The sequence below is a fragment of the Ciconia boyciana genome, chromosome 2 (assembly GCF_034638445.1).
Source record: "Ciconia boyciana chromosome 2, ASM3463844v1, whole genome shotgun sequence".
NCBI lineage: Eukaryota > Metazoa > Chordata > Aves > Ciconiiformes > Ciconiidae > Ciconia > Ciconia boyciana.
The window spans coordinates 11,330,323-11,351,015 of record NC_132935.1 but is presented as its reverse complement, the minus strand read 5'-3'; the positions used below and the strand labels follow the sequence as shown (position 1 = coordinate 11,351,015).

General features: G+C 49.3%; 1 long non-coding RNA gene across 6 annotated transcripts in view; it reads left to right on the top strand.

Moving 5' to 3' along the window:
* The window catches only part of LOC140647366 (uncharacterized), an 80,235-nt gene extending 60,425 nt beyond the window's left edge, over positions 1 to 19,810 (top strand). For 3 of the 6 annotated variants that reach the window (XR_012040742.1, XR_012040741.1, XR_012040740.1), the window contains 2 exons: positions 6,719 to 6,799; positions 17,032 to 19,810. This is a non-coding gene — a long non-coding RNA (uncharacterized lncRNA). Of the gene's footprint in view, positions 1 to 875; positions 1,082 to 6,718; positions 6,800 to 17,031 lie in introns of all 6 variants that reach the window. The other 3 variants (XR_012040745.1, XR_012040744.1, XR_012040743.1) reach the window with 3 other exon arrangements.
* The last annotated feature ends 883 nt before the right edge of the window (positions 19,811 to 20,693 follow it).

The following is a 20,693-nucleotide window of genomic DNA, read 5'->3' as shown; positions in this document are numbered from 1 at the left end:
TGGTGCTGCAGGGCGTGCTGAGCAGGTGAATACCAAACAGCATTTGTACCCAAGTGGATCATCCATCCCCTGGTCTGTTCTCCTGGGAAAGCATCTCTCAGGCAGGTTCAGTGCCTCGCCCGGGCGGTACCCGTGTGGGGCATCCCCGCTGCGGAGAGCTCTGTGTCATCCTCCTGGGATGGATGCTTGTGCCTGCAGGTCTGCCGCAGCTTTGCTTTCACCTGCTCATTTCCCAGCATGCTTGCTCGGGGCAAGGCATCGGTGTGCCGAAAGCGGGGAGCCTCTGCCGGCAACCACCAAATGGTGATGGACCGGGCACTGCTCTCCACCCCGGCTCTCTCTCCCCATTGCTGTCCCCAATTTTTCGCTCGCCTCCCTCCAGTTCCGCAGCTGGGGGCTGCCAGTGACCATCCCTGCGGTGAAGCCTTGCCCCGGCACCTTCCTCCGCTCTTCCACCCTGCTTTTCCCTCCCTCCTCGGCTGCCGAGTTGCTCTAATCGACTTTGGCTCCTGTCCCAGGAACAGCCTCTCAACACACACAAACCAGGAAGGCTAAAATAACACTTTAAAATTGTTAAATAAATAGCGATCGGGCTCTGCTTAAATGGGAAACGCAGCTTAATTTGTTAAAGGTTTTTTTGTCCTCCCTCGGACGGGGCATTTGGCCGGGCGTGTGTGTGTGAAGCGTTTCTTGTAGCTTGTAATCTTCGTGTTGTGGCCCCAAGTGGGCAGAGAAGGGTTATGCGACTCCGAGTTACTAAACACTTACAGTAAAAGTGTAGTCATCCTGAACCTCATCCAAAGAGCTTTAAGTTTTTTTCGTTTTTTTTTTTTTTTTTTTTTCCTTTTTTACTTTTTTCCCCTCTCTCCCGGCAGGATGCTGCTGCGTCACTTGCGTTCTTCACCCCAGCCGCCTTGTTGGGAAGGCAGAAATCCTCCAAGCCCGGCGGTAAATCTTTCCAGGCCTCCAGCAGCGGTCCAGGCACTTACATCCAGCTCCATTCCCTCTCCAAGAGCCTTGTGCCCAGGGCAAGTGCATCGCCTCTCCCCCAGCAAAGGAGCGGCTGCCTGCGCAGGCAGAGGTGCCCGTCTTCCTCAAACCCAAAACCCACTCGTTTCTCTCTTGCACCTTTTCAGATCTCAAGCAAAAATAGAATAGCAGTGATGGTCATGTGGGAGCTACTGAGTTATTGAGAGTGAGGATGGGAAGCTCTGGATAAGCGTTTGGAAAATACCCAGGGAAAATGGCTGCCAGCAAAGGCTCTCCTGAGTGGGAGTAGGGATTGACCTGGGTACCAAAATGCGTGTGTCAGGGTGAGGCATGCATTTCTCGGGAAGGACACGGGAAACTGGCCGCTTCCCAGCCCACACCTCCCTCATGGGGCTCATCCTGCCCGGAGAGGTGGCACTGGGGCTGGTTGTCTTCTGTGCCTCGGTGCTGAACGGGCTGTCCTTGCCAGTTCCTGCTTTTCATTCCTTCTGTCATCTCTCAGAAGATGCTTCCCTACCCGCCTGTCTATCCAGCCGGGTTCAGCGCATGTTGCCCCACTGCCCACGTGCAGAATACATTAACGTGTCTTTCCCAGGTAGCTCCGAAGGTATCCCGAGGCTCAGTCTGTTGGAAAGCAAGATGCTGTCTGAGATTGTGCTGGCAATCGCCTCTCTTAAGCACCAAAAGGCACCCTGCTACATTATTTTATCAAGGGAAGGATACAGAAATCGCTGTCACAGCTGGGGCAGTGGGCATTGCTGCCGGCAGCAGGGCTCTGTGCCAGGGAAGGCTGGGCAGGCGTGTGAGCGGCGAAGCATCTGCACCCTGCAGAGCTGCGCACCGAGGATCGGGTTCTACTGCTCTTTGCAAGCAAAAAAAGAGTAACAGCAAGTGGATTTCTTTATACGTTGTTAATTGTACAGTCAGCTCTCCCTTGGCTTTCAGAGGAACTGTCCGTGATGCGGAGTGGTTTCTGTGCTGGTTCCGCAGAGGTGCCAGGGCTCCGTAGCACAGGAGCGAGCTGCGGTCCTGCCGCGTACCAGGGCATCCGCACCGCCTGTGCAGAGCCACAGGGATCCAGCTTTTTGCTTTTTCTGGGTTACACCTTCCCCTCTGCCCTCCCGCACCCGCGGTGCATGGGCCGCGCCTGGGCTCGCCTTTCGCCATGGCTCCTCGCTGCAGCACCATGCGCTCGGGCGAGTGATGCAGGAGAGGCACTGCTACACCAGGACCTGCTGCTCCTTCACGCTCCTCTCCGTTTTTTCTTTTTACACGTGGGTTATCCCAACCCACTGTTCTGAATAGTAGAAACTCATCTGTGTTTTGGGAGACAGTTGTTTCTTATTAACTAGCTGAATGGGAAAAAAATAACCCTTACTCCCTGTAGTGGGAATTGCACGAGTCAAAATTTTACATTTCTTTCTTCAGCTCCCCAAAGCCGTTCATGTAAGGATGAGTTGTGGGTCAGAGAGGGGCTTTGCCCTCCTGCCACGCTAGCTGCAATGGCGGGCTGTCTGTCTGTCTGAATGCATGATGAGAGCAGAGGAAAACTGCAGTCATGGCCTGAGCGGGGATATCCAAAATTAACTTCAAAAGGAAAGGGAGGAGTTGTCTGAATACAACCTGCAAGCCTTTAATTTTTTGTGACAGTGATACCCTGAGCCCGCTTATCTGAAGCGTCAGTGTTGCTGCAGTGATGGAAGCAGCTGATTCTATATGGGAAGAGGAAGGTTTGATAAAAGGTATAATAATCTCTCTTAGATGTTTTAATTTTCCCCTTTTCATCCCAAACTGTAAGTGCAGAGCTTCCTCCACTTTGAACAGGTCTTTTTGTGTTGGCCTGCCTTTCAGATTGGGTAGAATCATGTTTCTTCAATGTATAAAATGAATCTGGCAGCCTGGTGTTGTACTTCAGCCTCCCAGAGACACGCAAGCATAAAGCAAGAAGATTCACTGCGTACTAAAATGCTCCACTTATTAAAAGAAATATAATAAAATCCCTTGTGAACATCCTGTTTCAACTCTGCAATAAAACTCACCGGTCAGTAAATGGTGGATCTCCTGTTCCCATGGAGAAAGGCAGTTGCAGACTTAAGAGCTTGCTGTGGGAAAGGGGGGGGGAATAAAAAAGATCCACTCTTGGTCTTGCAAACAAAGGTTGCCTTGGATTGCGGTCACATGTTGCAGTTCAGCTGATCTCACTCATGCCAAAAGGGGAAAGATTTCTAGTACTTGCCTGAACCCCACTGAACTGGTTTAGGGAATTAATTAGAAGAAAATTATTCACCTTTCTTTTTTTCTTTTCCTAGCTAGTTTTCTCTTAAACCCAATTGCCCTGCATTGACTCACCAGGTCAGGGGAGCCAGGGGGAGCTGGGATGGGAGCACTTTCTTGATGATTTGTGGCCATGATGTGAATTTAACTGCGATTTAAAATTGCACCATCAGCAAATGTCTTTTGGCTTTTCCCTGTTGAGGATGAAGGAGTCTCTCAGATACCCCAATCTGGGATGCCGCTGAGCTTTGTAAATCACACTCAGTGGCCAAGTTGCATCAATATTGGGGCAGAATCACCTGAAAGAACATTTGGGGGTTAATTGCAACCCCCAGGCCCATCAAATGAATTGAAAAGCTGGTGTTGCTGGAAACCTCACCGTGCATGTGTCTGTATTCAGTGAATACTCTTGGCCAGGTCAAGCTCCTTCCCTTGGGTACGCCCTTCTGTCCACGCTGGGGAGAGATGTCCAGGAGACCCTCGTATGGCTGGAGATCATGTGAAATTACACAAAATCCACTGCTTCGGCTTCACAGATGTGGTATTTAGATACGTATGTACGTTGTATGCATTATACATGGATTTTTGGCGTAAAGCCAGCAGAACAGGTTTAGCTCTCAGTCCTGGGCAGTTTTCTCAGAGCTTAGGGCTTACTTCTAATCTTTATAAAGCCTATCAGGTCCCTGGGTTTCAGAGGGTACTTTCTCCAAGGGGTACAGTCTCAGCAGAGCCAGGTATTGAAATGCTTTCCAGGATTTTGTCACCTTGCCCATCTGTGGGCTGGGTCTGGATGGGTCTGGAGAGCTGCCGGGCTCACAGTCCCTGGGAATGCCATCACGCAGCTCAAGCCAGGCTCTTGCCTCTGCGGTACCCCGTGTATCTATAACTACTGGGGGAAAAAGTCTAGTACTCGTAAGACCCCGAGACCTGATCATTTTGAATGGGTTGGTGGTTATTTTCCTTTTTTTTTTTTTTTTTTTTAAACACTCAACATCATGGATTAGGGCTGCTCAATTAAAAAGAAGGGGTGAAAATGAATTTTTTTTTTTTAATTTCACAGCGAAAAAGCGTATCTCTGTTTCTTGGATGAGGCAGAATGAAATACTTGCCTCTGCCCAAGTTTCCTGTGCTCCCTTGTGGCATCGCGTGCTTTGTTCGCAGCGCCCTGTGCCGGAGATTAAAAGGTTTGGTGTGTGCTCCCTTCAGGGCAATGTGGATTTCTCCTCAAAAACCTCGGTTCTAGTGACTGGTTTTATAAATGCCTAAAAAATGAGGCTTGTACCTTATCTGTTGGGAGATCGTTGATGGATCCATTTCTCAGAAAGATATTTTATTCAGTCCTTTAATGCCATGCCACTCCCTTCATTCAGATGCCTGGAGTCTTTTATCACGTCTCCTCTTACTCATTGCTTAGCCAAGTTGGGCATATTTAGTTCTTTTAATCTTTCCTCGTAACGCAACTGTCTTTAATCATCCTTCTTGATGTCAGAGCGTTTGATGCCCACTTTTACGGCAAACAGGCCTAGGTTTTTTTTTTTGTGTGTGTGCGTGTGAATAGCTTGGGAAATGTCCCAGGAGAGCAGCCGTAGCTCCGCGGCTGGTTGCCCGGGCTCATGCCTGGATTCCTCAAAAGCTCCCTCGAACATCTCGGTGTGGGCGCTGGGGAAGATTTCTGGCTCACCTTGTACGCCATCGGACTTGGCACCCTTTGGGATTAATTAACATGTTTATTTTTTGGATGTGGGCAGCAACAGCTCCCCCAAGACGTTTCACGGGTTGGGTTTCCAGGAGCAGATTTCTCTGGGCATTCTCAGGAAGATGCAGGTGCTGATGGTGTTTATGGAAAACGGGCCCAGAAAGGTTACCGTAACCTGCATTTCCTTCCCGTACCTGTCAGCAACAAGAGCGAAATAGAGGTTTAATTCCTTCTACAATCTCAAAAGCAAAGCTTGGTGATCAGTTGTTTTTAGGTGCCTGTGCTGCAGGTCAGGGCAACGTTTCTACCTGCTGCCAGGGATGGTGGCCCCCTCTCGCTGCTGGTATTGATGCTGTCTTTCCTGAGCAGTTCATCTATTTTTCGTCTGAAGATAGTAATTCACAACTTCTTAAATCAGTTCGAATGTAAGAATTGCTGCTAGCTTTTAACAAACGGAGCACTGCATCCCTTTAGGGCAGGGTCTTCAAAGTTGGCTATCTGAAGTTGAGGGCCTCCTTTCCTGTGTGGAGGTGTCCTGAATTCCCCCCACATGCCTCCTGGAAACCTGTTATTTCAGAGGGAGCTGTTTCTCTGTTTCAGAAAGCCCAAGTCAATCTTTCTGAAAATAGCCAAGCTCAGATGCTGACTCGAAGGGGTTAAGGCACCGGATCTCCAGGTTTGCTGGGTCTGGGCCATTGCTGTGCAGCTTGAGGTGGCATCCCTGGCATGGACTTTGAATTACAGAGGCTTGGCCGGGAGTTAAAGGAGGCCAAAAGCCTGCCTGTCCCTCCCCCACCTCCCGTTCTGTTCTGCGGGAATGCTTCTCATACTCTCCCAAATTTAGCAGTGCAAATGTGGCTGGGTTAAGTGGGCTGAGTGATGAGGCTATTCTGATGGTAATAAAGGTCCCCTTCCCCTGCTCTGCCTCAGCCTGGGGCTGCCAGAGCTCTGTGCTATATGACTGTGATATATGACTGCCCCAACGAGGCGTCCTATGGCCTGAGAGGAAAGAGAGGATGAGGGTGTGGATGGTGGGAGAAAACAGACCGCTGGTACCACTACCCAGCATGGTGCTGGGGACCTGAGCAACAGCCTGATGTCCCTCTGGTTGTCCTGTGCAATCCTCGGGCTGTAGTGTGGGGTGTCAGCAAGGCCTGGAGGTCAGCGCTGGGAAAAGTCCACGTCCCCTTGGTGATGCTGCTGGGATGCTCTGGGTCACGGAGCAGGGGTCCGCTGCCTCCACCCCTTTTCCTCGCAGCTCTTGGCCAGCCTTGGGCGAGCACCACAAGAAGGGCATCTATCTCTTCACCATTCCGAGCTCCCTGCCGCTCCTGGCTGTGTTTCCTCCCATTACTCTTTAGGAGCGTTTGAGGGATTGCTTTAGAGCTGACGGTGAACATCACAGGAGGGCCTCGTCATGGTCGCTTTGGTGCCCCGTTGCTGGGTCACCTTGGGTGTTCATGGGACAGGCTGTAGGGCTCCATCCCTGATGCTCGTCCGTTCGCTGCCACAGAGGAGCATGCTGCCACCTCGGCTGCTCATGGGGGCTCCTGTCCCTTCCCCAATTTATATATCTATTTAAATAGATAATATATATTTTTTAAAAAAATATTTAAATAGATATATAAGCAGCGATTTATATATAATTGCTTTCCAGTGCAGCCTTATTTTGAAGAACTGAGGAAATTAAGCTTTTTGGTTGGAGGGAGGGGACAAGGTTGGACTTGCTGACATTTCTTTTGTTGTAATGTCATATAGGTCTCGGATGACTGCAAAAAGGAGAGAGGAGGAGCATGTGGAAGGGAAGTCAGGTCCTGCTGGAGTTTCCTGGGAAATGAGGTGAGTGGTGATGCTTTCAGCATTTGTAAACCTGGAGATACAAGCCCTCCTGGGCTTCCCTGCACCCCTTGGGTGAGACCTCTTCTGTTGAACCTCCAGACTTGTTTTTTGTTACGGGTTTCCCTGTATTTTGCCTCTTCAGGGCTGCTGGGAGGATTTTAGACTGCTGAAGTGCTTGGGGGTCTCAGAAGGGCTGGAGACTATCTGTCTCGAGCAGGCTGAGGTCTGTGCATCACACAGACCTTGTTTCTGGTTGTATTTGGGCTTCACAGCAGGGGACTTTGCTCCTCTAGATTGAGAGACCTCTGCTGCAATTACCTGCAACTGAATCAGTCCCTAGCCTCGTTTTACACTCGCTGGAGAGAAACGGATATTTTTAGGAAGTGCCTGACCCTGACCTCCTGTAGGCCTCTGCATGGGATGAATCATTCCCTACAATACCTGCTTCTCTGCACTGTCAGCGCAGCCGGGACAGCTTGTTTGGATGTAGGGTCTGCAACGTGTGTGTAATGTCTGCACCCTGCGTAGGAGGACTGCAGTTCAGGGTGCTTACTGGTGGCTTGGGATGTCCAAACCCACTGGATGAAAGTTTGGGCCTCTCCTAAGCTGCCCTTAAATTTTCTTCAAGGTTTGGACACAGCCTAAATCTGCGAGCTACTTGTCTGAGCTTGCTCTCAGCATTTATACACCCTAACTGTCAGCGTAAGTATGTTCCTGAAGGATAGCGTATCATCGCTGAGGCAGCTTCAGTCCAGCTGGGTCATCTCACGCTGGCTGTAGCAGTCCCAGTGGTGACCAGCAAGATGACCCCAGCCCCAAGAGATGACTCCAGCCCCAGGAGCCGCTGCACGGAGAGCCTGGGGAGGCTGCTGGGGCTGCCCATGAACCTCCTGGGAACCAGCCTTGGAGCCAGTCTGGCCTCTGGCTTTACAAGGAACTCGGCTTGTGGCCATGGGAAGATTTGGAGTGAAGCTTACCCTGTCCCTATGGGAGACTGACACATGTAAGCGGGAGCATCTGCATCCCAGTAACTTGCTACGGTGCAGCAGCCCGCAGGTGCCATAATGCGAAGAGCTGAGACGTGCGTGTCAGGGCTCTGTTGATTAGTATCTCCCTCGAGAGCTTTTGTGCACTTCGATGCATCTCCTGTGCAGGTGAAATTCGCCCCCCCCCTGCTATCTGTCTGCTTTTGCTGGGCCACCTCCTCCTCCTCGCCTCCTCACATAAGCTTTTTTTTTCAGGGGCAGGAACGTTGCTTTCTGCGTGTGTTTGCAGAGTGCTCAGCCTGCGCTGGCTAATCCGTATCGCGGTGTGGATAAATATCGAGTAGAAAAGGTTAAAACTTAGGTGTACAAGCTGTTGTACCTAAGCAGCTCAACTCTGGAAGATCTTTGATATGCTTCTGTTTTTGCTGATGCCCTCAATATGCTCTCAGAGGTGCAGCCCGTTGCCCTGTGTTAAGAAAGAGGGATTGATGTTGATGGTACATCCTCAAGATAGTCACCTTAAATCAAGGAACAAGTATAATTTGCTGCAGTACATCACTCTTGTTTAGTTTTAAGTGGGCAAAGAGAATGTGTGTGTGTGTGTGTGTATTTCTTTAATAGAGTTTCTTCTGCAGTTTACTGTTAGCTTTTCTGTGTTATTAGTCATTGGAGTATTTTCACTACAGCCCTGGAGAGAGGAAACGCTCCCTTTTATAATGAGGGAAACACTGTCACAGTGAAATTGCGTGGTCACCGCCCTTTGCCTGAGCCCTGGCCATGTCCCAGTGGGGGGACACATATGTTGTCTGCCTTCCATCTGTCTGCCTTGGGGACCAGAAGATGCTGCAGGGACTCATGATGCCCTTGGGTTTGATGCTTGCTTCTGCCACTGGTCTCTTTACTGTCAGGTCATGCCTCAATTCTCCGTCCAGAGAATAGGGATAAACTGAGTCTTTGGAGTTGTGGTGATGATGATGCTAAGGACAAGTGATATAACAGAGGATCCTAGTGCTGTGTCTAAGCAGGGGTGATGCTTTCTCCACTATCAGTGGTTCCTAGGGAAGAGCCTTATTTTTACTTGGCTGCTGGCCATCTGGCTGGCTTTTCCTCGATAAAGTTCACTCCAGCTGGCTTCCCTTCTCCATCCCTCCTTCTTCGGAAGGATCTTTGTGCCGGGCTGACACCTTGGACATCGGCGAGAGTGTTTGGGGCTCAGAGATGCGGAGCCACCGAGCCCGTGACCTGGTGCGAGGCTCTCTGCTTTCCTTGTGTTTGGTTTGCTGGGATGCTTTTTTTTTGGAGATTCTGGGATGAATTAGGCAGGAGAATGTGCTCATCTCCATCTTGACCAAGATAAAATGAGCAGCCTGCCTGAAGTGGGGAGGGTTTTGCAAGTCTCAGTCACACCAGCTAGATACTCAGAAGGGGTGTGAATTGGGGGAGGGTGGAGAAGGAGGTTTTTTATCTACTTCCCGGCAGCTAAAAGCAGGTGTTCAGTCAACTGGGAGTTGCCTTAAAGGCAGAGAATAAGGATGCAAATGACCTCTGAAACATGAAAGGAACCATCTGAACGCCCCTTTCTGCCACTAACGAAGTTTACCTCCACCCTGGGTAATTTGCATGACGCAAGTTGATCAGCCCTGAGAAAAGGCAGTTGGGTCCAACTTGACAAGATGACTCTGGCAAGCCTAAGGATCTCGCAAAGGGGCAAAACCGGGGCAAAGCCCAGAGGCCAGGCCAGGAGATACGTCTTGCTAAAGAAACACGAGAGGGTGAGATGGGTCTTAGGGTGAGGAGGGTGCTCAGGCACCAGCAGCATTTTTGGCAGCGAGCAATGGCTAACGGTGGCTAGCTGGCACTTGTGAGGTCCCTGCAATGAGCTTCCTCCAGGTTTCGCAGCAGTTCAGCTAAATCAGCGCTGATCCCCGGTATAGGATTCTGCATAGCAGCTTAAAACCTTCTCTGATCAATGCAATTGGAGGGGTGTTGGGTGAGCAGAGCTTGTTGAGCTGCTGCCCGATAGACTGTTGCAAGTACGACATTAGACCGGTTAGTTTAAACCTACCTGGAAGGGCTTTTAGGCTGTGCTTTGCCTCCTGTTAGATGCAGTAGCAGTGCGCGAATCCAACCAGTTGCTGCAGCTCAAGGGGTAACTGGTTAAGCTGTAGCATCCCTTAGCTCGAAACCGCTGTGGATTTAGGACCCTTCTTGGCCAGCGTGGTGATGCTGAGCGTGGTGGGGAGCAGCGCTGGGCTATCGCTCTTCCAGTCCTGCCCCGATTCTGCTGCAGACAAATTTTACACCCAACCTGGGCTTATACCCAACCGGGGCTTTTAATGAAATTAAATTTTTTGCTGTGATTTGGACCTGCACACGTGTCCTGTCAGGCATCGTCAGCTCAGCCGTGGTTGCAGATGGCCGATCCGCCCCTCATCGCTCACCTGTGCTCTCCTGCGGCGTGACGTGTCCCGCTTCAGTTCATTGATAGTTTCACTAATTTTCCCGGTGTTAATGAGCACTTCCTCAGCACCCCCCAAAGCCAAGACACTGACTCTTTCCCCACAAGGGTTAAATGCTTATTTATTTTGTAGGCTGCTCCTCTCCCTTTCTGATTTCACTTGATATGTGCAGGATGTGATGATGAAATCTGTTTGAGCTGTCTCCTATTTCGGGCATTTTTACTTTAAAGTAGCCACAGGAGGTGATGAGTGTGTGCGTGGATGCCTGGTTGGGGAGGTGGGGAGGGAGCAGCAGGATGGGCATCCCCACACTCTGCAGGCTCCATCCTCGCCCCTGTGGGCACTCAGACGTTTGATCAAAGGTTTCAAGGCGTTACATCCTATTAGAGCCGCTACTACAAATCTAGAAAAAATAAATGGTGACATTGTTCAAGCTGGTCTTCCCTCAGCTCCTTGCATTTTCCTCTTCAGGATTCAGCTGCTCCTCATCAGCGGCTCCCAGCATCGTCTGGGCCAGCCGGCAACTTGCCACGTTCAGTGGTTGCACATGTCCGTGCCTAGAGAGAGCATGGCTTCGGTACGGATTCATACAATCTCCTTTGCAAATCGCATGGTGTATATGGCTGTGTGGGTCTCGTGTGTTCATGGGGGGTGTCCAGTGGCAAACTGCACATATTTACTTGAACCAGGTGTTTTCTGGTCTTTTTTTTTTTAGGTTTTGCATGAATGGGTTCAGTTCTGCTGCTTCCTATTAAAGTTAACGGTGTCTATGGATGGTTAAATCACATGCATACAAAAAGCTGCTCTAGAGGTTGTTTGTATCATCTGTTTTTCTTGAGCGTCTCCTCAACCTCCCAGTGCCTTTGCCTTCCTCACCACGCACAGAGCTGCCCTGACTTTGGTGTTGCCCCAGGGTATGCAATGCGTTTCCTGGGAAGCTTGGGGACGTAACAAGGGGAGTTGAGGGACATCATCCAGACGTGGTCCACGGCGGAGACCTGGGGGGAGCAAAGCTGGGGGGGAGGCAGGGAAGTCCCAGGGGAGCAGCCGGGCCATCAGCATCTCCTACAGCACAGCAGGACCCAAGGGAGAGCCCCCGAAATGCTGGCTGGGAGGGACTGCCGGAGGTCTCTAGTGCCACCAGCACTGGAGGAGGGCAACCAGCACCTCCAGGGACGGAGATTACCCCTTTCAACACTGTACCACTGAAAGCTCATAGGACAGCTTTCCCCAGTGTCCTACATGATCCTCCCAGGCCACAGCTTGTGGCTGTTGCCCTTCGTTGTATAATCTGCTGTCTTGGCTGTGATGGGGTGGATGTTGAAGGGTTTGGGAGGAGGCAGGGAGAGGTCTTCTCTGGGCCACTTGTGGGCAGCAAGGGATGGCATGGGTGGGCAGCGAATGCATCTGCAGCATGTCCTACAGAGACGTCTCCTTTGGGAGATGTTGTCCTTGTGGGGATGTTTTTCCTTAATAAATTTAACCCCTTTGCAAGAAAACGGTGTTCATTTTCTGAATTATGAAGCTGCATATTGAAAACCAATATGGAGTAAAGGGGGCCAAGAAAGATTAATTATTAAACCTGGGGCATATTCTGTTAACCTCCGAGTGCTCTGGGGGTAATGTTTCTTAATGATAACTCTGAGTCATAACTGCCTGCTCTGTTGCACCCTGCAGCCAGATCACTATTGGCTTGGAGAAGGTGGCACGCTGGCTGGAGCCAAGGGGCTTCAGGGGTCCACATTGACGGGGCTGGTGGGTGCATGGTGCCAATGCACCTTCATTGAAGGGAGGATTAAAAACCGATGGCGAAACACGTGAACCAAACTGCCGAACGGTTGCATGTATTTGGCTTGGATTTTTTTTCTTTTGTTCGAGTGTGTTTGCCTGAATTTGTCAACTGGATTCCCAAAAGAAGAGGACTCGAGAGGTCTTTAACAGCAATAGATTGAGGAAAGGGTCACGTTTGTGAGGGGGGTTTATTGCTCCAAGCAGGCATGCTGGGAGCTGCTGACTTGGAACGAGATGGGTGGTGGTTTTCCATCTTGTTGTTCCTTGCGGTCACGGCAGGGAAAGCTGATGTTCCTGCAAATTGGTCATGTGTAGTGACATGCCAGGAATACCTCCTTACTGGGTTGCGTCCTTCTGTGGGAAGGCATCAGATATACATTGTGACGGGGATTAACTCATTAGGCCTTACGCTATAGATAATGCTTTACAAATTATCTTTTCCTGGGAAGATTTCCTATCCGGGCATAGTCCCAAAGAGCATAAAGGGGATAGTTCTGGCTATTTTATGTTACTCCTAAATGTGTTGGTATTTTGGATAAAGAGCAGAAGCTGCAGCCCTTTCCCTGTGCTCTTGCCCGTGAGGATGCCGCTGGTGTGGGCAGAGCTGCCAGACAGTTGAGCAGAACCAGGTGGGAACGGGGCAGAATGGGCATTCCTCACGTCTGACTGCTGGAAAGTCGCGTACCACATAGGTTATCTGGGAAGAGATGTCTTGGTGATGGGGGAAAATGGATTGTCTTGCTGAATTGAATTTTCATATTTCTGTAAGTTATGCTAATCTCCCCCCCCCCCCCTTGGGATTCATTTTTTTGTGTTTTCTGAGAGCACAAGTGAAGGCTTTTAAAGCAGTTTCAGTTTCCAAAAGGGGGAAGAGCCCAAGTTTGAGTGTGGGGCACCTTGGTCTTGGTGTTGCCACATACTTCCCGTGTGACACAGCTGGACCAAAAGTGTCCAAAAGTGTGACACGGCAGCCAACACACTGGCCCACTTAGAGATACTGTACTGGCATGACTGTGCCAGTTGGAGCTGGTATTTGGTGGACTTCACTGCTCCTGAATGGCTGTGGGTAGGGGTCAGGTGAGGTTAGGCGAGAAGGCTAAAACCCCCCATTTCTAACATAAGCTCCACTTACATTCAGTGGGAAGAGGGGGAACAAATGCTTTGGAGCAGCCTGTTCCTCCATGGACCATGGAAAGTTCCCAGAAAGTTGGCTTACATTAGATGCCTAACTTCTAGACAGCTAAGGGTAGGGAGAGGGCAGTCACACCTTTCAATTTCTTGATGTCTCTGTTGCTTGTATGTAAAATGAGTTTAATATTAAGTCCTTGTTTCCCTGAAACAGAGCATAAATATAAAATTTGGAGCTGCTGCCTGACTACAGCAGCAGATGGGTGACTGTGTTTGGGATAACAGGCTGATCTTGGCCATAGGCAGCATCCTTGAAACTGCCAGCAAGCCAGGGGTTAATGAACACGCTTGGGTTTCTCCTGATGAACCGATGCGTTAAGGCTTTGAAAGCAATTTTATTGCTGCACGCCACCACAAACCTTTTTATTTAAGGTGTTCCTTTCATGAAGCTTCAAACAGCACCCACGTAGGACTGAAATCGAAATCTCCAGGAGAGATTAGGACAATTTCACTTGAGGTTTCTGTTGTGGTCGCTTGCAGGAGAAGAAAAAGAGGGTAAGATAACCAAGGTCAGCACCTCACTTCAAGCTGCCGGTAGACCTCCTCCAGGGGAGAGAGGGATTGAGTTACCCCACGCCTGTAATTCATCCCTCGTGCCCACAACCAAATAATCCAGCAAAACGGCAGCAAAAAGGATGGGAAAGTTAGGAAAACTTTTTGCTGTAAGCTGAGCTGGGCAAACGATGCTCAGAGCTGCGTTGGTGTCTTGGGTGCAGATTTCTCTTTGGAAAGCGCTGGGGAGGGATTTTACTCAAGGTTTTGCAATAAAAGTCCTGATGTCCATAACGTATGGAGCAGAGCGTGCCTCTTCAGATGCGCCGTGCTTGCCCCTGGTGTTAACAATTCTTGCGGGCAGTGATTCTGATTATGTTTTGCACTTATTATTGCTCAATTTAAGTATTGTCTTTGTTTGAATTTGATTAATTATTGTTCAGTATTGTAATATACTTTATTACAGATAAGTACCTTCTATTTGTTAGTCTTAACCTTTCTAGAGGAGTTGTTAAATGCTTCCCAGCCCTGGGATACTCATGTGTCCCTTCGATGCCCATGGGCACATTATCCAATTGTGATAAAAACCCTCTGACCCATTTTCATTCATTTTCAGCCTTGTTTCGCACCGTAACTTGATTTTTATGAAGTCATTGAGCTAACTATAGTGTTACTCTAGCGTAATTTATATGCATTTGACATTATTGACATTTTTGCCTTACCTGGATTAAGTCTCAATGATGGCATCCTGGCATTCCCTGCCAACATTACTTTTTGTCTAGTTAATGTTGGACTAGCCTTCAAGGAATGGATTTTGAAAAGTTATTTCTGAGGTTCTGCTGATTTTTGCCGTGTCAGGGCTGCGTGATTTTAAGAAAATCCTATTTCAGCAGCAGGCTGGCTTAGGCAGCACGCTGGTGCACTCTGTGATGCCAAGGAAAAAGTTTGCTGCAGTGCCCTAATGCGTGCAATCCTTGTTTTTCCTGGGATATCTCCCATGGACCTTCTGGCTGATTTTTCTCTTGTGAGATCTGACTCGATCGTCGTCTGCTGTGGTATGTGGGGCTCCAAGCCAAAAATATCCACTGTTTTTGAAATGTGATCATTACTGTTCAAAATAGGCTTTTTTTCCATGATCTTATAAGATTTTGCCACTTCTCTAACAAGCTAATTTTATCTCTGCTTTGGCATCCGTACTCCTTGGTGTTATTTTGGTGTGTACTTTATATATCTCTTATATATAACTCTCTGCATGTACGCATTACTGTATGTGATTATTTATATACAGCCTGTCTTGTCTGTGCTGTCATGAGGAAATCATTCTCACTTTTCTGGTGAGATCTCGGGTCGGATGTGTTGGGTCCAGCCAGTCCATTGCCAGACTTCTCTGCGACCTGTCCCAGTTCGCTTCTCTTCATCCCCAAATAAGACCATTGCTCCACCTGGGCAAGAGAAGACACGAACCATCCAGCACCATTTCAGTTGCCTGTTGGCGAGGGGTGCGTGGGCTTTGTAGCTGCTAGGCAGAAGCCCCCAAATCTCTGAGTTACTGATGCTCATCAGCTGCGTGTGTGCAAATGGGCATGGGTCCACAAATGTGGTCAAAGCATATATGGGGAAAATGACTTTAAAAATGGGGATAAAACTGCCCTGAAAGAGGAGGGGAAACATGCTGGACTGTGACTGGGGTGCCTGCAGCCTCACGGGCATGGGTGAAGGCCAGAGGCAGCAGCTGGGGCAGAGGTGGAATGTGTGGTGGTGGGTGGAGGAGAGGATCATGGGGAGGAACTCTACACTGGATGGGAAACTCAAAGAGGAAATCTTGATTTGGATAGGGAGATCATTAATAGGGGCAAGCTGGTTCCCCCATTGTTTCTTACACACTTTACTCTGCTACTTTGCTTTGCTAGTGTGCCTGCTAGGGTCATGTGCATGAACTTAATAACAGGGTAGAAGGACTCCAACAGTGCCAACGTGCTTTTGGGGCAGAAGAGGAGCTGTAGTTAACCATGGGTTGAGTCACAGAGGAAAAGTACAGCCATGAGGTCAACTCCAACTTGAAGGAGCTTGTGGAGCAAGATGCCCACTTAACGCACCCATCTTTTGGTCCTGCTTGGAAGAGGACGTTCTCCTTGAATGGACACTCATGGCCTTTATTATGGTGGCATCTCTTTAAGGCCTCCACATGGACATGATGATTTCTGCTAAGGAAATGGAGACCTGTTCTGTTGTGACTGTGTCAGTTTTACGTATTTGCCTAATGTGAATCACAGTCCAGCTGAATTGTGATGGGCTTTGTTGTAGGCAAGTAAAGGTTTCTAAAAAGCTCTGGAGTTTCTATATTAATGACCTGAAAACAGGTGCATAAAAATGTGTGTGGTGTGGAGTGGAGAGAGGATGGTTTGTTCCTTTGAGACAGTTGGGTGTTTGCTAGGAGGAGGATACGAGGCTGAAGTTATTAGAGGTAAATGCGCCATGTACCTTGACTGCCATTTTTGAGGTCGTCGGCTGAGGCAGACATTACATCAGAGCAGGGTATGGCCACCTCTAACAAGGGTTTTAGTGGGTCTGGTGTGACAGGGCAGGCTGTAAACTGGATTTCAGCTCAATTTTACATCAGATTGCTGGGCTGAAGAAAGAGGCAACTCTTGGTCTAAGGAGCACCTCAGCTTGCCACTGGCAGGGCTGTGACTCTGATCAGCCCTGGTGGTCCTCCATCCTCTCTCCTGGGGTTGTACTGGTGGTTGGATCAAAAATACCATTTTTCTGCCAAAGAGGAGACCTTACAGTTTGATAGAGGCTACAAAGGTGTTAAAAATTGAGCCTGAGTTTTGTCCCTAAATGTCATCTTCGTTTGGTGAGAGCTCTGAAGATGGAAAGGTCTCGTCAGTGTGAAATTACTATACTAAAGGAGGGAAAGCACTCTACATGATTAGCTTAATATTTGCTCAAGCCATAGGGAGTTTAGGACAGGTTGATGAGTGTATTGGCACGAGCAAGCCTCCCGAAAGCGGTGTGGGTCGTATCAGCCCAAGGGGGATTTTCCCAGGTTGGACCTTAGGTTCTCCAGGCGAGGCAGGCTGAATGTCCTTGTAGCTGCCTCTGCAGGAAGGCTCTGGCTGACACTGTGGAAACAACACTCAAATATGTATTATTCCCTTCACAGACGAAGCTAGAACAAGAAAAATGTCTTGTGTCAACCTGGCCTTTGAAATACAAATGAGTAAGACCAACCTCACTTGTAAATGTCATGGTGTGCTTTGTGCGCTCACTTCGTAATGCGGTTGCTTTTCTTTCCTGGTTAATGCGTTTTCAGGCTTTTGCTTCAAGTGATGCTTCAACAAAAGGAAAAGGAGAAGAGAAGAGAGTCACCGCGCTGCGTGTGGAGTCCCGCAGGGCTGTTTCCCCGCTGGGGATCTGCACTGACTGACCCTCGGTCAACTTGAAACCGTCGGCATGGGCACTGTGCTGCTGTGAAAGTCCAGCTGATGGTGGAAGTACCTGCAGCCTCATTTTCTCATGTTGTCAGATTTGGGGGAACGGAGTGCAAAGGGGCACTGCGCAACTCTTCGGCTTAACAGCTTTGGCTTTTTCGTTGTGCTGTAGGTCCTGCTTAGGGTCTTTTTGTGTCTGTCTGTCAGGTAGTGTGTGCTTACTTGCTGAAAGCCATTCCTCCTGTCATAAGGATGAGTTATCCTGTACTGGACCACCAGCAGGCGGCCATGCCCAGCCAGCCGGGCAAGCTTGCTGCAAGCCAAAGCGCCACGCTTGCCGAATCACCTTTGGGGTCAGCTCTTCACTGCCTTTTGCATGATGCAGTTTTGGCGATTGCACTAACCCACGCAGCTTCTTTGTGGACTTCTTCCCCTCAAAACTGAATCATGAGGCGCATACAGAGCCAAGACTGGAATAGGGTACGTTGCTTCTGCAGAGAAGCTGGTTACGGAAACTAATTGTGTTATTTTGGGTTATACCACGATGGGCTGACTGGTTTTGATCATGTTTCTGTTCTGTCTGTGATTAACCTGATGGCGACAGTAAAACAAAAAATAACATTAAAAGTGAATAAAAACCTCAGAATTATATTTTGGATGCCAGAGGATGGTCATCCTCAAAACGTAATTGTTTTAAACTAATTTGATGATTAGTTCAAGCCAGCTTTACAGACTCCTGTGTGAGCAATGAACATTTCTGTGGAGTTAATCAGAAAGAACTGCAGTTTCTTTTACCATGAGCAAAAATAGCTCTTAGACTGAGGACAATGTGTAACAGCAATGACTGGATCTGTTGACTTAGCCAGAAATACGCAGCCAGTTTAAAAAAAAAAAAAAAAAAATCTGGAAATATCTCACAGGCCTCTGAATCTGTGCTGAAAATTGCTGTGGAGCTTTACTTGCAGTTAGTGCATAAAGTTGTTGAGAAGGAGTAGTGGGAGTGCAGCAGTGCAGGAAATGCTCTCTGAGTTCAGATGGACCAGAGAAATGTTTGTCCTCATCTCTTGCTGAGCCCATCTGCAAGGGCTGGGCTGCTGAGCATCCCAGGCTGGACTTAACCTCATGCCTTTTTACTTCAGTCTGAGAGGAGGAAGGAAGCCTCTGGGCAAAAAGTAGAGTCCTGGACCAATTTTTTGTTTGATGAGTTTTGCCAGACCAGAGCTCTTTTCTGAGCATGGTATAACCTAGAGAGGGCTCATCCATCCCAGCTTGGATGCTGCAGGGTTGCAGTTCAAACATGCAGGGCCAGTGCTGCACAGTGGGTAGATGAAGCCACTCAGCTGGCACAGAGGTGCTTGGGTGCTCCAGTGAAGGGCTTCCCAGGATATCCCATCAAACCTGCATTATCCAGCATTTCAGGTCTGAAAGATGGACTGTGCTTTCCCAAAATCCATGCCCATCTGGCAGCAGGCGAGTGCTGGGAGCTGGATTGCACTTCCCCTTCTCTGCTGTGCTGGAGGGGAGCACCGTGCCCGCCTGCATCCCAGGCTGGGACTGTTTCTCCAGATGATGCATCGCTAATCCAGACCACGTGGGTTTGGCAGGATATTGGGGTACTATATGGTGTGGAGGGGGCAGCCATCATATGCATCCTTTCTGGCTGGTTAATATGCTAGCTGGCAGTGATTTTTTCCCCCCTCCCTCTGTTTTCAGCATTTTAGTTAAAAACGTAAACAGCCTGGTGTTGTATAACAGGCTGCCGGGGCTGTTGCTCATCCCCACAGTGCTCAGCCACGGAGGATGCACGCAGGAGCCGATGCTCCAGCCCTGTGCCCGGGTGCCTCCCTGTGCATGACTGTGATTTAACAAAATGTGGTGGGAGCCTTCCCAGACCGAAATGGGCTTCGCCTTCCCCGGATGAGCTCAGCTTTTTTTACAACACTCCAAGTTCAGCTTTTTTTTACAGCACTCTGCTTACACAGGGTTGATGTCTTTCCAGGAGCCTGGAGTTGGGATAGAGACCCACGGCTGGAGCATCTGCCGGAGCTCCCTGGATGAAGCGCCGAGCCTGTTGCTCCCTGGGCGGGAGCCTGCCAGGCAGTTTGCCCATAAACTGCTGTTATTTAGTATGGTAAAACGGGTTTATAAAACGGTTTAGCGATGGCAGGGCTGTGCCAGTTTGCTCGGTCATGTTCATAAAATAAATAGTGTTGTCGTTTAAAGGAGGGTGCTGAAATATTCCCCATAGCCCCTTGCAAACAGCTGGTGCCATCGATGAAGATTTACCGTCCCCTCTCTCCATTTCTCTTTCTGTTTCCTGTCCATCTCTGCTGATAATTCCAAGTCTTTCTGCTTTGTGTTTCTTTAACTTTCTGTTCACTTAAAAACTTCCAAGGTGTGCTGTTAACTTTTTTGAGTTTAAATGCTTTTGCCTTTGCTGTGTTGAGCGGTGCATGCCGGTTGGATCATTGTTGTTATCTCAGGTTTCTCCATGTCTTCCCGCAGGCTGCTTTTGATTTCAAAGATATATTTGTTGAAAAAAGGAAGATTTCCACAAAAACGCCCATCGCACCTCCTATGCTTTTAAGCGCGACTCCTGTTAAGCATCTATCCTGTTTTACCTTAGCAGTTAAAAGCTGATTAAAGGAGCAGAAATCCCAATTTCAGCTGTTTTTATTGCACATGTGTGACTTCGCGTGCATGCTACTTTTGCAGTTGGATGTCCAGCAGACTGGTTGGTGATGGTTGCAGGCACTTTTGGGCATGCACACGAGTCCGCGGCATCACTGCCTGTTGCGGGTGCCACAGCGGCGACCATCGAAGCGTTGGCCCCTCAGGGGGATCAGCAGCAGTGGCTAGGGGTCTGAGGAAGCTCTGCAGGGGAAACATGTGCTTCGTCTGGCTGAGCCCCCTCCTTTGGAAACTGGGAATAGGTCCAAATTTACCACTCGCTGCACCTTTCCTCCCTGTGTGATCTCTCCTCTCCTCCTCTCAGATTGCTTTCCATTTCCTAGCCTTGCAGCCGACACAGTCTGGGTAGGAGCATCACAGGCTTCTGTGCAACACATCAGCCTTGTGCTACCATGCTGACACGTGATAACCTCGAGGGACAGACATAGCGATAGATACCCCCTCTCAGCTAGCGATAGCCCCTCTCAGCCCCACCCTTCTTCACTGGGTGTGTTGCCCACCCTGCCTGGAGACGGCCAGCAGAGTCCTTCGAAGCCCGAGCATCGCCTCATCCAGGTGGAACCTCTTTTGGATGTGAATTTGCACATGAAGGTTGGTTGAGGTTAGGTCCAAAGCTTTTCCAGATTGTTGTGTTTGGAAAGCATTCCTACTTTGTGGAAGCTGCAGGGAGTCACAGTTTGAAGGCTGCTGCTGTAGGCAAGGTCAACAAGTATTGAGCGGGTGGTGCAGGGGGCTGCCAGTGCTGCCGGTGGAGGCTCCCCGGCTGAGGTGTCACCCCGATGGTGGCTGGGGTGAGTCACCTCCAGCATGGCCTCCCTTACACGTCGGGGTTCGGTGGCTCTTCGCGTGCTGC